Raw genomic sequence first — 9,818 nt, forward strand, 5'->3', positions numbered from 1 at the left:
TGCGGTATGTTTTGCTTATCCTCTTGTGGCAATTTATTTAGAAATTTTCTGTTTATTTTGTTTTGTTCAGCTTATGGTTTAGGTTCCTCGGCTGTCAGTCTTTATTTATTGTTTACCAATTAAATCTTAGGGGTTTATTTGTGCGAGCAAAGAGATTTGAACTTGTACCTCGTGCATAACTAAATAGTATTTCACCATGGGAAAACACAAGGGTTGAGGGGGGTCGTAAAAGAAGTTGTGAATTTGGTTTGCGATGTCTAATTTTCAGGTCTCTGTTCTTCGGAATTTTGTCAGTTGTTGATTTATTAGGAGGAAGAAAGAAAATGAGCCCTTAAATGCATTTAGGCACATACTTTTTTTCCCATGTTTGAAAATTGCATTGCATTGTGTGTGAATCATGAAATGAAATGAGCAAGTGGAGTGATAAATGTTGTTATGTCATTTCAGATCTTCGATGGGCATAATGGATCAGTGGCAGCTCTATATTCAAAGGAAAATCTACTGAAAGATATTGTGAGTGCCATGCCAATAGGTTTGAGTAGAGAAGACTGGTTATCAGCATTGCCAAGAGCCATGGTCGCAGGCTTTGTCAAAACCGACAAAGAATTTCAGGTCAAAGGTATATAGATATATGACTATGGACGTGCCATTAATATTTTGTTAGTTGCATGTCTTGTATATCTTTACTAGTGGTGCTTCCTATCCTTCTCATTCTGATATCTGTTGGTTTTACCAGAACAAACATCGGGAACCACCGTTAGTTTTGTGATAATAGGTGGCTGGACAGTCATGGTAGCATCTGTAGGTGATTCTCGTTGCATTCTTGAATCACCTGGAGGGTTGGTTTCTCTTTTAACTGCTGATCACAGGCTTGAGGCCAATCTTGAAGAGTAAGATTCTTGCCATGATGTAGAACAAACCATGACCCTCTGTGCTATACGAGTGTCTGTATTCCTTTGGTCGGTTGATTGTGGAAACCAGTCTTTGTTTAGCTAGTTTATTGTTTCAAGCTCTTGATTTGTATTGATATATGATACTGTAGGAGAGAGTGCATAATGGCCAGTGGTGGTGAGGTTGGTAGATTGAATACTGTTGGTGGAGCCGAGGTAGGAATCTGCACAATCTTTTGTGGGATATATAGACATAAAGAAGTAAATTAACATACTACAATAAAGGCTAGTAAAACTTAACCGTGCTTCTTTTGTGCAAATTTATGATTGCTGGTCACAATAGGATGTTTTTATCTTTGCTAAAGTGCGTCATATGTGTTCGTTTTAGCTTTGATGAGTTTATAAGCATCAAAGATATTTACATATGGTATACCATTCTGCTACAAAATGGCCTATCCTAGACTTACACTTGTTGTTTCTTTCGTAGAAGTACTAGTAATTTAAAAATTACTGTGCTTAAATTTTATCTACGAAATTGATGCAAATAATTATTAACTAGTTATTGATAATTTTGCCCACTGAGTTCCCCGAGGTCGAGTATAATGCTTCCCTTTCTTATCAAAGAGTATTGCTTATCAAAGAGTATTGATTCCTGTTCAATTTCAACATTCTGGATAACCAAATCCAGTTCTCTCTAATCATTGCAAAAGGGAGTCCATTGTCATGTAGGGTTTGAATTGTTATTCTCCTCTTGTTGCATGCTAATCTTGATCATCTTGTTCAGCTTCTAAGGTTCTTAGTGGCCTATCCTTTTCAGATCGTTTCACATTAAGATTGACTAACACTATATCTCAGGAAGGTCATCAAACTCTCCCTTTTCTCTACCATGGTTGGCTAGGAGTAGCCAAAGGCCTGGCTTATTTACATAAATAAATTAGCAATGCAACAACATAAATGTTTGCAACAAATTTAGAGAGATCCACCTTGTTGAATAATGCAGACACCACATAGATAATGGATTTCCGCACTTTATGCCTTACGGCGTTTTCTTTGCAACATCTGGTGCAAATGCTAGTTACCTGTTTAACCCGACAAGTGCCTAAATTTGTCTGTTGTTACAGGCCTCTTTGTCTTCGTCAGCTAGCGGCAGCTCCAACCCAACGAAATTGTTAGAAATGCTTTGTGATGGGCAAAAACAGGATACCTTGCTTTCGTTTCTGCTTGAAACACAGCAAACAAAGGGATGTTCTTGTATTCAATCTGCTTCCAGGTTCATCTCTTTTTTGTGCCCCTAAAATTGGCCAACTTTCTTACAGCAGACTGTTGTCGAATCACTTACAGAATATATCCATTTGAAGATTGTGAAATCACTAACAAAAGATATCCATTTGAAGGCTATCATTCATATTGCAGGCCGCCGTTTCGCGTTCATTTATTCATTCATCGAGGGAGTGGTTCATCCAAGGGCATCTCGGGTCATTAGCTCCTTAGGCCTTTTCCACTCTTTCAGGGGCGTGGAAAGTCATGAACACTGTAAACCCCCATCCTTCCACCATCAAAAAGGCCACGGTCATGGTTGATACGCGGGATTCAACACTCCTTTACTTCCAACACCGTTTGCTATACATACGGTGGCCTCAGTAGTGGTTGATACGTGGCATTCAAAAGTCTTCACCATTCATAACCCTTCCTCAAACGTCATCACCTCCGGTAACCCTTTCTTAAAAGCTTTGGCTTTAATTACATCTTGTAAAGATGAGAACAGAAAAAAAATTGAAGACAGGTAACGGATTGGTAACTGTAAGGAAGATAACAAAGTAGATATGAACACTGGATATATTTGACATGACTGAGAATATTCTCTACATCCAAACCATATATTTTAGCGACTCAGAATATTCTCGAATTTTTATTTTCTTATAGATCGATGCACATGTAGTTTAAATCTGTAGTCTAATCAGGTGGAGGAGGAGTTGCCCGGAAAGTTATGGAAATTTCGGTAATATTTAGATAAAATCTGGCAAGGATTTTTGTAAATTCAAGTCATGGTTGTTAAACTTCAAAATTTTAGGAGTTGTAGACATTTTTGATGGTCCTGAATCCATTTCTACCATCAAGAAATACTGCCTCTACAAGATTTTTTGAATTTTTTTTGCCCAGATTCCTTTTGGTCGGCCGCAATTCCTCGGCCTCGTTAGAGGACTCCTAGTTTAAATAGGTCCCCTATTTTGGTGTCAAAAAGTTTTTATAGCATTGAATCTATTTTCACCATCAAAATTTCTCAAATTTTTTTAGACACATTTACCATCAAAATTTCTCAATTTTTTCAGCTGGAATTTTGATGCCAAGGAGCTTTTCTAGTGTTGAATCCATTTTCACCATCAAAATTTTTCAATTTTTTTAGCCAATTTAAACAAGCACAAGCGGTTAAAAAATTCCTTAATTTATTTTGAATTTTGAATAACTTCTATTAATTCGAAATAATATAACCATCTTACAAATAAAATTCATCAAAAAAATCTACAGCTTCCAAATCTTCTCTTTTCTCTAAACTTTGACGTCATATCCTTCTTTAATTTAAAAGTAATGAAACTTATTTATGTAATGGGGGCAAATTTATAAAATCTGTATTGAAAACTTGTTTATCTATAATCCCTCCATCAAAGAAAACCAATCATTCATACAATTAAAATTAAGGACACATTCTTTCTTATTATATTTTCTAAGTATCCATTTGAAAACACATATTTTCTAATATCACTTTAACCTTCTATTATTTTTTGCTTTCTTACCTTTCATTTTCCTTCTTTGTATATGCCATTATCTCTATTCAAAACATCTTATAACAGAGAATGAATAAGTCACTTTCAAACATTTTCTTTTCTTTCCTCCTTTCTAGATTTTCAAAATTAAAAAAACAAATTTTTTAATTTCACTTTTTACTTATCACTTTTACTTTCAGTTTATTTTTTCACCTTTTACTTATCATTTTCTTTCCTTCTTGCCTATGTCATCTACTTTCACCAGTTTTCTTTCCTTTCCTTTCCTTTTTCTAGATTTCCAAAATTGAAAAAACAAATCTCTAATTTCTCTTTTACCTTTAATTTTTTTATCTACTTTTTATCTACTTGTCATTTTCTTTGCTTCTTTATATACGTCATCTTGCTTTTATCTATTTCTATACCATCTTGCCTCTATCTATTTCTGTTCAAAACCTCTCATAATAATGAATAAATAATCCTTTTATATGTGTGCCATAGATTTTCAGTTAATATAATCTAATAGATTAACCATACTTGTTCGGCAGGCATCCTGCGCCAGAAAATTAACCAACTACATTAACCTCACGATTAATCCCTTATGGTACGAATCGGATTGAATATTTTGGCGAATTGTTTGACGCTCGACCTGAAGGGGCAAATTTCCATACATTTTCCCGGATTGAATTTTGGCGAATTGTTCGGCGCTCGACATGAATTGGTAAATTTCCGTATTTTTTCTCAATTCGGGCGAATTTGGTAACTATGGTATGTTTTGCAACTTCCTGCCCCTAACATCATAAAATTCTGGAACTGGCCAATTCAATGAGGAAGAAATTTGTCTCGGAGTGACTGTCAATACATAGTTTTGTTGCAACGGCCACCCTTGACCTAAGAGTCCGGGCAACGATCAAAAGCAAGTGGGCCTCGAATGCCCCGAACCTACAATGGGGTAGGGTCACGGATGGCCGTTGCAACAAAATTATGGTTTTACAGTCACTCCGGATAACTTTCTTCCTAACTGGATTGGCGGGTTCCACGAGTTTATGACGCGTCCTGCAGGATTTTGTACACGCTCTCTCTCCAACCATGTCTTCATCCATTTTTCGACAGTCGGAATCTCAACCTCCTGTGCTGGCTTGCATTCCCCAACGTTTCCATTGCATGGAACCAAGGAAATGAATGCAACATTCAGGAACCCTAAGTACTGTCCTACTGCTTCAGCGCCCCTTGGTATTCTATTGCACAACGTTTGCCCTCTTCTTCACCTTCTCCCGTGGTTTGGAAAATGGCAAAAATTGCATCTTCCAAAAGCTGAAAGCAACCACAACATTTGACATGCGTTAGAACATGATACAAGGAAAAATAGTTGTAAAAATTCAATGAGATGATTCTAAGTATGGTTATTAATGGTTACCTTCTTGTCTACAAAGTCTGCCTAGTCTTTTAAGGGCTCCGTCATATGTGTTGGAGGGCATGAGACAATTGCAGCGCAGCCAGACCTCATTGATATATTGTAGAACGATTAGAGACTTACAAATGGGTTTACCGTTGTGAAGGAGGATAGTTGGACAGGATTCATCTGCAGCAGCAGGTCATTCTTGGAGGCGAAATTCTGTTCCTGGTATTCGTATCTCACATTTTTCTTTCCAATCCAATCAAAGCTTGGAGGGTAGAGGGGCTAGCCCACATGCCCAACACCTTCACCTGCTCCTACCCCTCGCCCATCTTCAAGAACTAGAATTAAAATTATGGTTGTCCAACCTCTGCACAAGTCACTTACGTAATTTTGAAATGTCTGGTGTCCGGTTTTTATGTAATTAGTTTCTTCAAATGCGAACCTTGCAACAAATGCAGTAGGCGTGGAAGTTATAACGTCTTTGATGGGAGCGTTATAACTGCAACGATAAATTAACGCGCAGCTTATATATTTATTGTAAGAAAAAACATTTAGACTTCAAAATTGCTATTGGTTTGACGTGCGGGGACGTGATCAAAGTGGTATAAATTAACGCGCAGCTTATATATTTATTGTAAGAAAAAACATTTACTTCAAAATTGTTATTGGTTTGACGTGCGGGGACGTGATCAAAGTGGTGTATAATTGTAGTTGCTTTAAGGATTAGTTTAAGGTACAGTTGAATATTTGGTCAGCATATGTGTACTTTGAATTCTCAATAACGTAAGTATTTGGTGAGCATATGGGTACTTTGAATTCTCAATAACGTAAATATTTAATAACATATTAGATATTTTTATTATAGTAGTAGTTAGTTTAAAGACGAGTTTAACCTGTAGTTGAACATTTGGTAAGCATACGGATCGGTTAAAAGCTCAATCATTTAAACATTCCATCAAATAATACTATGGATGCCCGTTATATTTTTTGCGCTCTTTTTTCTTTTATTTATTATTTTTTCTATATTTTTAATGTTTTTTAAAACATCATAACTTATATGCGTATATTTTACACCATCTCAACTTATATGTGTAGATTTTACACCATCTCATCTTATAAGTGTTGATTTTATGTTGAATTTGAAGTACAAGTAGATTTCATGTTGATTTCATGTTGAGTTTGGTAGGAACATCTCAACTTATAAACGTAAATTTTATGTAGAGTTTGGTAGGAATAGTTCAATTTATAAACGTAAATTAGTTATTTTTTTATTATTAATTTTATTAATTTCTTAGTTTGTAGTTTGAAACGAGTATTTAACAAAATGTATTATAGTGCAATATAGAGTTATTCGAGAGAAAATGTGATATATTAGCAGTTTTAATGAAAAATATTAACATTATTTTTATAGGTTTATATGGTACACATAAATTCGATTATAATGTTCAATGAAATATAGGTGTCTATATGTTGTAAGTATACTTTTATGACTAGTGTAGCATGTTTTCCATGGGAAACCAAGCTTTGTAGATATTTGATGTGCTTTTTAATTATTCTTCTAATTGTTAAGAAAGACAATTAAAAGTATACTCATTTAATTGTCAATCGCGGATTCATTTGGAACTTGCAAATTATCCTACACTGTATATGCTAGTGCAATCTATTATGTGTCATGAGGTTGTAGTATTCTAAATATTGTTACGGTGACATGATAATGATTCTTTCACAAGCCACCACTTATTAAAAACATTGAACTTTTGAAGGAAATTAAAGAACTCTTGAGGAAACTAAATCACACCTGCATAAAAGTAAACACTTTCATAGGAAAGTAAACACACCAACAACTATGAGGTTCCTTGCTTTCATTTAATAATATTCATGTTTGTTGTAACAACTCATGTATTAGTAGGTGCTTATGATGCAATGAATGACAATGAAATAACTTAGAAATAGAATGCATACATCAAGATATCATATTCATACATATCTCAATCATTAAACACCGATTTTGTTGAAAACATAGAAAAAATAACCTGCATGTTAGTTGCAACAAAAACCAAAATTCCCATAAACATACAAATCCATACAAAATTAATTAGTCAATTGATTAACTGTGAAGCTAATACTTGAATTTTATAACCTAGAGTTTCTACAACAATTAGTTAGTGGAGTTGCAGCATAAGAACTATCAAAATTGTAGCAAAAGGAAAATAACAAAATTGCAACAAAGGATAATTAACTACGAATAAATAGAAATATGAATAATACCTATATACTAATTTTATAGGAATTACCATGCTAGGGAGGGGATCCTACCTCCTTAGATGAGGTATTGTTAAATATTCAATTCAGATCATAAAAATGCCATTAAACAATTAGAGTAAAGGATATTTTTTATTGCAGGAAATGTGGAAATTACATAGTGTGATTTTACGATAATTTTTCTTCTCCCCACAATATTCAAGAGAAGGCATGTATTTAGATGAGATGTATATTATCGTAAATGAGTGAAAGATAAAATAACCAAGCTGAAAGAATTATACAACTCATCCTTTTATAATGGTATTCCTAGAAATAGGTAATTATTGAAATGTTGACTCAGATCAGTTGGGATGCATTGGAATGTGAGTTGTCCTCCTTATTTAGTCACCCACTTACCTCCATTGTCTTCCATCATGAGAAACATCTGCTGAATATATAGTTGGATCATTGACCATAGAGCTAGTGAGATATTTTGGAGTTGCACCAAGGTGGAATCTGGGCAATTCAAGAATTTCAAGAACATCATTAGGTGATGGGTGAGTTGCAACATGTTTATCCCTGCGAGTAGTAGTGTTGGGTTTGGATTAACATATTCTATAATCAGAGTTGCAGTAAATGTGTGCTACATCAAGAGTTGTAACAGGGGAGCCACACTACTTGCACCCATTTGGTTAGTGGAGTTGCAACATCTGTGTGTTGGATAATAACACTTATTGTAACTTTAGTAAGGAATTGTAACACCTGTTGCAGAGTTGTAGCTTTTGTCGTGGAGTTTCAATAGCCTAAAGGAGTTATAAGCATTAATATTTTCTCATGGATGAGAGAGTTAATATAAAGAGTGACAATTTGACAACATAATGCATAAAAATTAGCATAAATGTGACATAAAGGAGACTATTTATATCTTCACTAGAAATACAATAACCATGGAGAGAAAAGGCACAAGGAAGAAATGAAAAGGTGGAAAAATGACATGAAAAATATTTTGGATAATGCTGGAAATGTGCCAATTTGGGAACCCGTCATCTCCCCCCAGCCAAAACTATTGCATGTCTCCTATGAAATTAGTGATTAGTCAAAGCCAGAGAGAACATGCCTTCCATGGAGGTTACTTATGCTGAAATTTTCTTGTCCTTCCTAATTTAGGATGTGGTTTCCTCCCCTTTTCTAAATGGATTCCCAACAAGAAATTTCCTTTTTCTTGGTTAGGTTATAGTCTCTCTTGAAAGGCTTGTCGAGGAACCATATAATGGGATAGTGGAAGTTAAACCCTATCTAGTTGTTCCATGTTCCTCCATGAAACTCATATTTTTGCACTTTTTGTAAAGAAACCTAAGAATTTCCATGTTTTAATGGTTCTCTTTGTTTTACCCTCTCCCTATCTTGCTTCTATCTTTCTATGCATCTCTCCTTGGTATGTTTCTTGAGTGAATTGATTTGGTCCATGCAATATACAATGGCCTCTTGCTTATTGTCTACTGTAAACTCTACCCTTGGGGAAGAAGAAATCCATATCTAATGGTTTTGAATTTCTTGTAGAGGCATGGAGTGTTCTCCTCTTATCCATAAATTTCTCTCAAGATAGTTTTTTGCAACCTTGCAGGCTGTAGCCAAATCATATTGGTTAGTCATAAAGGAGCTAAAAGATATCAGCTAAATATCCCCCACATAGTGATTGGGCTTCCAAAATCTATCATGAAAGATAAAAAATTGCGCTTATAGTTCACAAAGGAGGTTTGTTTCCCCAGGGGTCCACTTCGGGTATTCCATAACAAAGGTGAGTGCACTAGTTATCTCAAAAGGTCTACCAATCATAAGTGTGTTTTTCTGGAACAACAAAAATTTTCATGCAAGAACATATTTTGTTGAGGGGAAGGAGGTCAAGAGTTGAGGGCTACTTCCATCAACATCACTAGATGACTATTTTGGATCTCCAAGTTATAGATTTTTTATTCTATTTGGTCCACCTCTTTTCTTAGGCCTTCTTCTCTTCCTTCCCTTTCATCTTGTACATATATATTGTCTCTACCCATTTGTCTTTCATCCCTCTAAAAATATTTTGATGCTCCTTCAAGGCCATATTCCTCCATAAGAACCCATAAATTTTTTCCACTTATTGTTTTGTGCCCTCATCCATCCCTCAGGGATGTTAAGCTATATCTCTTTATCTTCCCCTTTCTCGGTTTCCATATTAGTCTAGGTGATTTTATCAGTAGTGGCAATTGTGAGACTTGTTAATTGAACTACAACATCTCTTTTATTTATTTCTCCATCCTCCATTGTGTCCTTATGTTATTCAACTGGTTGACTAACATCAACAAAATCTATTTCCTATGATAGATATTCAAATCCCTTAAAATATTTCAATAGTTTTTACTCCTCCCTCAACATTTTAATATTTTTGGGTGTTTTCTTATTTTTCATTATGCTTATTTTGTTTTTCTGAATGTGCGATGCATATATAGACAAAGTGTGCATAATTCTTACCTTTCTACACTTCTTGGGAGT

The 9,818-nt window shown here is 35.0% G+C and overlaps 1 pseudogene; it reads right to left on the reverse strand.

The window, feature by feature from the left end:
* LOC149155696 (putative glutathione S-transferase) overlaps positions 1 to 5,377 on the reverse strand; it is a 97,307-nt pseudogene extending 91,930 nt beyond the window's left edge.
* Between the last annotated feature and the right edge of the window lie 4,441 nt (positions 5,378 to 9,818).

This window comes from Pinus tabuliformis, chromosome 9, assembly GCF_031772625.1.
Source record: "Pinus tabuliformis cultivar Carrire ecotype Pingquan chromosome 9, CPIR1, whole genome shotgun sequence".
Lineage (NCBI taxonomy): Eukaryota > Viridiplantae > Streptophyta > Pinopsida > Pinales > Pinaceae > Pinus > Pinus tabuliformis.